Source organism: Micromys minutus, assembly GCF_963924665.1.
Source record: "Micromys minutus genome assembly, chromosome: 17".
NCBI classification, from domain to species: Eukaryota; Metazoa; Chordata; class Mammalia; order Rodentia; family Muridae; genus Micromys; species Micromys minutus.
In genome coordinates this window covers 30,137,596-30,145,042 of record NC_137952.1, presented here as the reverse complement: position 1 = coordinate 30,145,042, position 7,447 = coordinate 30,137,596, and the positions used below count along the sequence as shown (strand labels likewise).

At 41.0% G+C, this 7,447-nt stretch overlaps 1 pseudogene across 1 annotated transcript; it reads right to left on the bottom strand.

The window, feature by feature from the left end:
* Nucleotides 1-6,683: 6,683 nt before the first annotated feature.
* On the bottom strand, nucleotides 6,684-7,447 carry LOC308431439 (diphthine--ammonia ligase-like; annotated as a pseudogene). The gene is made up of 2 exons: nucleotides 6,815-7,447; nucleotides 6,684-6,782 (listed from the first exon to the last, which is right to left on the bottom strand). The product of its transcript is annotated as a diphthine--ammonia ligase-like (transcript).

The window sequence follows — 7,447 nt, the reverse complement described above, 5'->3', positions numbered from 1 at the left end:
CCAACTTCTAAGAGGATGCTCCCCCTCCTAACCCATCCACTTCCATCTCAATACCCTGGCATTCCTCTAAACTGGGAAAAGAAGCCTTCACAGGACCAAGGGCTTCTCCTCCTATTGATGCCAAACAATGCCGTCCTCTGCTACACATGTGGCTGGAACTATGGGTCCCCCCATGTGTGCTCATTGGTTGATGTTTTAGTCCCTGGGAGTTTTCAGGGGTCTGATTGGTTGATATTGTTGTTCTGCCTATGAGGTTGCAAATCCCTTCAGATCCTTCAGTCCTTTCTCTAACTCCTTCATTGGAATCCCCATGCTCAGTCTAACAGTTGGCTGCAAGCATCTTAATCTGTATCAGTAAGGCTCTGGCAGAGCCTCTCAGGAGACACCCATATCTGGCTCCTGTCAGCAAGCACTTCTTGCCATCAGCAAGTGACTGGGTTTGGTGACTGTATATGGGATGGATCCCCAGGTGGGGAAATCTCTGGGTGGCCTTTTCTTTGGTCTCTGTTCCACTTGTTGTCCCTGTATTTCCTCCTGTGGGTATTCTGTTCCCCCTTCTAAGAAGGGTTGGCAAATCCACATTTTGGTCTTCTTGAGCTCCATATGATCTGTGAATTATATCTTAGGTATTCCAAGCTTTGGGGTTATTATCCATTTATCAGTGAGTGCATATAGCATGTGTGTTCTTTTGTGTCTGGGCTATTTCACTCAGGATGATATTTTCTAGTTCCATTTGCCAAGAATTTCATGAAGTCACTATTTTAATAGCTAAGTAGTACTTCATTGTGTAAATGTATCATGTTTTCTGTATCTATTCCTCTGTTGAAGGACATCTGGGTTCTTTCCAGCTTCTGGCTATTATAAATAAGGCTGCTATGAACATAATGAAACATGTGTCCTTGTTATATATTGGAGCATCTTTTGGGTATTTACCCAGGAGTGGTATAGCTGGGTCCTCAGGTAGCACTAGGCCCAGTTTTCTAAGAAACTGCCAGACTAATTTCCAGAGTGGTTGTACCATTTTGCAATCCCACCAACAATAGAGGAGTGTTCCTCTCTCTCCACATCTTCACCACCATCTTCTATCACCTGAAGATTTTGATCTTAGCCATCCTGAAGCCACACAGTAGATAGTCATAGATAGCCAGGAGGAAAGCAGGCCATCTACTGAAAGTCAATGGCACCTTGTGCTTCTGCCCCAAGGCCTTCCACTATATTATTCAGCTCAGACCAGTTCATGAGAATTAACAAGATTTCAGCAAGGAATTGGAAGGACAGGAACCTATGGCCACAGGCCAAAATTTAACTATATTAAAATTCCCAAGCCTTTAGTGAGAACTATTTGTTATTAACAGTATAATGGTATTATGCAGGGACAATGATGGATGGGAGTCATTTCACTAGGCAGTCAGATACAAGTGTCTATTTCTTGGCATTTATATGAGAAACGACATCATCCCAATTCTCTGGTGAGGAGTGCAGAAAGATATAAAGTCAGAAGGGCCTGCTATGAGCCTTCTGGTACTGCTGCTATCAGGGTCTGCTACTTTCTCATATTCTGCTCACATTCCTGGAATGATTAACTAAATCCAATCTTCATCCTTTATATGATGTCAAAACCCATGTTGAGATAAGTGAGAGGTGAGGAGACACTCCAGCTACATATATGGTGATCTCCATGCTGTACAAACTACTTTCTCTACATGATAAGGAGGGCAGAATAAGAGGTTCATATTTGGTAAGTCACCAGCCATGGGCTGCATGGGTCAGACAGATCCACAAAAGGTCCTTGCTACTGGACAGAAAGCTTCTGGATAGAACAGCAGTCAATCTCCAGGAGATGAGGTGCAGATGAAGCTTTTTCTTGGCACACACTCAGAATAGCACGCCAATGTGCTATATTCCACCCAGCTACAAAATCCTCTGCCAACTTATACAATGTACATTAAACTGATAAAATACAGAACAGCATCAGAACCAAGGAGCTCCCAGCTTCTTGATACATCTTTACTCAATAGGTAACTGTCCCTTTAGGCCGACCCCACTCCTATTATTCTCAATGGGTCCTCTGAAAACTGGAGGGTAAACAGAAAAGTAACTCAGGGCCAGCATGGCAAGGTACAGAAGACATGGAATGATTCTAGATGCCACTCTCCAAATTCTTTCCTCCTGCCCAGTTACAGTTGTGATACCTTAACACTTATTTGCCAGGTTATTCAAGCCATCTGCAGTGAAGTCCACCACCCACTGTCAGGGAGCAGCTGGGCATTATGGGTGTCTAACACAGGACAAAGCCCTTCCTGTTTTAATGCTCTGATTCATCAGGATGTTTTTCTTGCTTTTTTATTAAAAAGTGTTTACGTAATATTTTGATCAAATTTTCTTTCCCCCAACTTCTCCCAGATTCTTTCTACTTTCCTACCCACCCAACTCCATTTCTCTCTCTCTCTCTCTCTCTCTCTCTCTCTCTCTCTCTCTCTCTCTCTCTCTCTCTCTCTCAAAGCATAAAAAATAAGATAAAATCATGGAACAAAAATCAAAACAAACAGAAGATCAATAAGACAAAAACAATGGCTAAAGCAAAGCAAAAAAGTACTCCCATCTCCACACCCCAAAAAATCATGGAATCCACTTCATCTTGGCCAACTACTCCTTGGCGTGGAGCCTGACCTAGAGTGCAGTTGTAATACCCAGTGACACACTCCGTTGGAGAAAGCTGGTTTTCTCATTGCCAGTGGGTATCAACTGCAGGCAGCTTCTTGGTTAAGCATGGAAGCCCATGTCAATTTCCCCATCTTAGAGCTGTGACCCTGTCTGGCCTGAAACTGTGTAGTCCTATGCTGTTTGTCACAGTTCCTATATGAGTTGACATGTGTATCAGTGCTTTTATACCTGGAAGACACTGTTTCCTTGAAGTCATCCATTACCCTGGCTCTTACCTTTTTTTTTTCTTTTCTCTCTCTCTCTCTCTTTTTTTTTTTTTTTTTTTTTTTTTTGCTTCCTCTTTCATGTAGAGCCCTGAGGAGGGTTTTGATGACTGAATATTCCAAGGTCTCTCACTGTGGTGGTTTGAAGAGGAATGCCTCTCATAGACTCATGTGTTTGAATGCTTGATCCAAAGACAGAAGCACCATTAGGAGGTGTGGCCTTGTTGGAATAGGTGTGGCCTCACTGGAGGAATTGTGTCACTGTGGGGTGGCCTCTGAGATCTCAGAAGCTCAAGCCAATTCTCTTCTTACAGCCTCATTCAGATGCAGAATTCTCAGATCTTGCTACAACAAACACCACATCTGCCTGCTTGCCTCCATGTTTCCCACCATGATAAAAATGAACTAAATCTCAAAAACTGTAGGCCAGAACCAATTAAATATGTCCCTTTAGAAGAGTTGCTGTGGCCATGGAGTCTTTTTACAGCAATAGTAAGATACCTACTCACTGCACATTGCTCAATAGTGGGTCATATTTCTGGTTGTGAGCCTAGCCTTTAATGGCTGAGCTGATGCCTTATTCCTAACTGGGCTACCTAGTCTAACTCAATAAGAAAAGTTCTTCCTAGTCCTACTGCAACTTGATAGGCCACTGGGGTCAATATCCCTGGGAGGCCTTTCCTTCTTTGAGAAGAAAGGAAGGGGTTGGGGGAGGAGAGGAGAGAGGAACTGGGAGGAGAGAGAGGAGGGAGAGAAAGCTTTGATGGAGATGTAACGTAAATTAATTAATTAATTAAAATATTAATACAATTACACAGGACTATACAAGACTCTACCTCAAAAATGATAACAATATGTAGGGTTTAAATATGCTTTCTTTTTTTTCTGTTAAATTCTAGGTATTTTAATGTTGATTTATATAAGGCTTTGTATTTTTCATTTTCTCAAGTTTGTCATTGTGAGATGTATGGTATATTTTAGCATCAAATTTGGCATAAGGATTAAAGACTGGGACCCAAAGAAACTTTTCTCTATATTTTTTATTTTGCATTCCAGTTTTCTTACACACTCTTGTCCAATAATAACAGAAGAACGTGACGTAAACTTGGTTGTAGAATGCAATGGAAAACATCTCTAAAACTCTTCATGAAAAAGAAGAAAATGAGGTTTGAAAAATGGTAGTTCATTAAAAAAGTTATATTCAAGGTTTTATCTGGTACTTTTAGATCTCATAGATGACTCAGATGAAAAGAAAATGAAAAAGGACTGATTCACAGAAATATGCAAAGCAGTAGAAATGATAAATGCTTAAATAACTGAATAAAGTTGCCACAGAAAGAGAAGAAAGCACTGGTGCAGTTTAACTTGTGTGGTTAAATGCTGAGCATCTGAACTCAATACTGGTCCATGGGTGGGGTGCAGGCAGTTTAAAAGGTTAAGGGAGGCAGACAGTTGTTGCAAACAAGGGAGCATCAATGTGTTCTAAGCACGTGTGCTCATATGGAGCCCTGAGAGCAAGAGTAATGAAAGACCACAGAGCATTATGACACATGGTCTCCGGTTAGATACGACCTTATTAATGTAGAAAACACTATACAACTATTGTGGGATTCTGTGCAAGGATCTGAACAGTATAAAGCAGTGGTTCTCAACGTGTGGGTCTTGACTCTTTTGTGGGGTCTAATGATTTTTTCACAAGGTATGCCTCAGTCCATCAGAAAACAGATATTTTCATTATTATTCCAAACAGTAGCAAAATTATAGTTACAAGGTAGCAACAAAAAATTCTTTGGTCCAAGGTCACCACAACATGAGGAACTTTATTAATATCAGGAAGGTTGAAAACCACTGCTATGAATGGAAAACAAAGAAGTTTGGGAAGGCAGAACTTTAACGGAGGAGGTGGATAAGGCTATGAGGTGTGAGAGATACATGGAAGTGAAATATAAAGGCGATTGCTGCTCTTTACTGTGGGTACAATGGTTCCAACCCATTTGCCCTCAGTGGCAGATTACCCAGAATTGTAAGGCAAATAACCCTTCTTTTACTAGGGGTTTTTTTCTTTCTTTTTTTTTTTTTTTTTTTTTTTTTTTTTTTTTTTTTTTTTGGTCAGAATATATATCACGGCAATAAAAATAAACCTAGAACACTGAGGATCTGGTACTTATGCTCTTTGGTAGTTATACAAATGAACTGATATTCACATGAAACTTGTACATGAATGTTGGTAGCAGCTTTCTTCATGATGATCTGATAAAGGAAAACTAGAGAGCAGAGATCAGGAGTTGCCAGGCAGAGAGAGGATGAGCAGGTGGAACACACAGGATTCTTAAGACAGTGAAACTGTTGTTACAGGACCGTCATGATGCCTAATGTCTTTGAATATTTGTTAAATCCCACGGAACGTAAAATCACAACGGTGAGACTGTATACAAACTATGACGTTTTTGTTTGTTTTGCCACAGGGTGATCCAGGCCACACCTCACAACACTGCTCCTGCCTCAATCTCTCAAGTTCCAGAACTAAAGGGCTAAAGGGGCACTCACCACCTCTGGTTAGAGATGGACCTTGGAGGAGGACCTAGCAAAGCGGGTTGATCAGTTACAAAATACCTCTCTGCTAGAGAAGGCTGGAGTGAGCAGACGGGGTTCCAACAGGACAGAAAACATACACAAGTACTCTGTGCTTTCCCACTGGACATAAAATTATTCTAGATAGTCTTGATTTTTAAAATGTATGAGGTATACATGAGCGATATTTAAAAATTCTTTTAAATCAGTCATAAAATAACCAGCCATTTATGATAATCTTTCTTATTATCCAATGATGTTGACCATTTTGAATAATGAATATATGAAAAAACAAGAGAATCACTGTAGTGACACCTGACTACAATGAATGTGACTGTCTAGATCACAGTCTTCTTCACTTTTTGATTTCTTTTTTCATGACTTGGGTGTGAAAGAGAGGGGAGGAAAAGGTGTGACAAGGAAATGTTGGACGAGAAAGGCTAGAGAGGAATCAAAGCAAAATACAGGGGCCGCCACACAAAGGCCATGAGACTCTTTATCAACAAGACAGTGAAGTGGAGACTGAGGACTGAGAGCCAGAAGACCAGGGACTGTGTTTCTTCCCAGAGTCTCAGAAGCTGCACCCATGAAGTCTCACCTACATGACTCCTGAAATATGAGCTGAACAAGGAGGACACCAACAGACATGCTAAAGTGGACAGGGTTCTTCATGGGGAAAGAACACACCAACTGGTTATCCAAAAGCAAATGACCAACCCTGACAACACAACATAGGAAATGAAATGCTATATATAGTCTCCACAGGTTCTATTTATGTATCTAGGAAAGTGTGTGTGTGTGTGTGTGTGTGTGTGTGTGTGTGTGTGTGTAGAGAAAGAGAGGAGGGAAGAGACAAAAAAAGAGACATAGAAAGCAAGGAGGGCATATAACCACACTAATGAAATATGGCGTCCATACATGTGAAAAAGAGCAAGAAGGGGTAAATAGTAGGCTTCTGAAGAAAGTGGGGGATGATACAATAATAATCTAATAGGAATTTAAAAATAAAGTATTTTTTAAAAGAAAGTAAGTTGAAGAAATTGGCAATATCAGAAGAGTTCACTGAAATTATCCTGGTTATTCAATTGTAAAACAATGTAACAAAAAAGTAGGTTATAATAATTTTTAAATGCAGTATAAATGTTAAGAGTTGTTTCATAAATGTAATTAGTTGTTTCATCATCCTCAGGTACTGTAGACACCTTCTCTTCCAAGTGCAACCCCGAGAGCCCCAGATAAGCCACAGGTGCAAATGCATCGGCTGAGTGGACGACTGGTTCGGAAGAGTCCACAATGATCTTCTTGAACAGAGGGCAGTCCAGTGTGAATGTCTCATACTCGCCACCTTCTCCACACACGTGAACACCGTACTTCCTCGAAAGCTCTAAAAGATAAGGCTCCATTTCAACCAGGGTTTTCCCAAGATGCTTATCAGGATCTAAGCCCAAAGCTGCTACTTTGATGATAATGGCCTTGATGTTAGATGCTACCATCTCTCGGAGCAAATCTTCCTGGTTTCTCTGCCAAAGGTAAGCTAAAGGCTGGAGATTGAGTCGTTTACAAACATTTTCTACTCGTACACGCTGATAGTCAGAAAGGATAGCACCTACTGATACCCCCTCTACTTCTTCTTTCTCCTTAACTAGTTTCAATAGTTCATAGAGATCTTCAACCTCATCACCTTCACATTTGGTATACATTCTTCCTGTCTCCAAGCTCCTTCCTCTGATGGTTCTACGGTACAGGGGCAGAGCCATTGCTTCGGCATACAAGTCAATGGCATGGTGACCCACTGTCTGATACATGTAGCTATCCAGTTCATCTGACTCCACTTGGTTTTCATCTGGTCTTAGATTTGCTAATGCAACAATTTGATGCCCCTCTGCAATGCACTGCATCATGTTTTAACAGCTGTCCTTCCCACCACTGATCAGGGCCACGACCCTCAT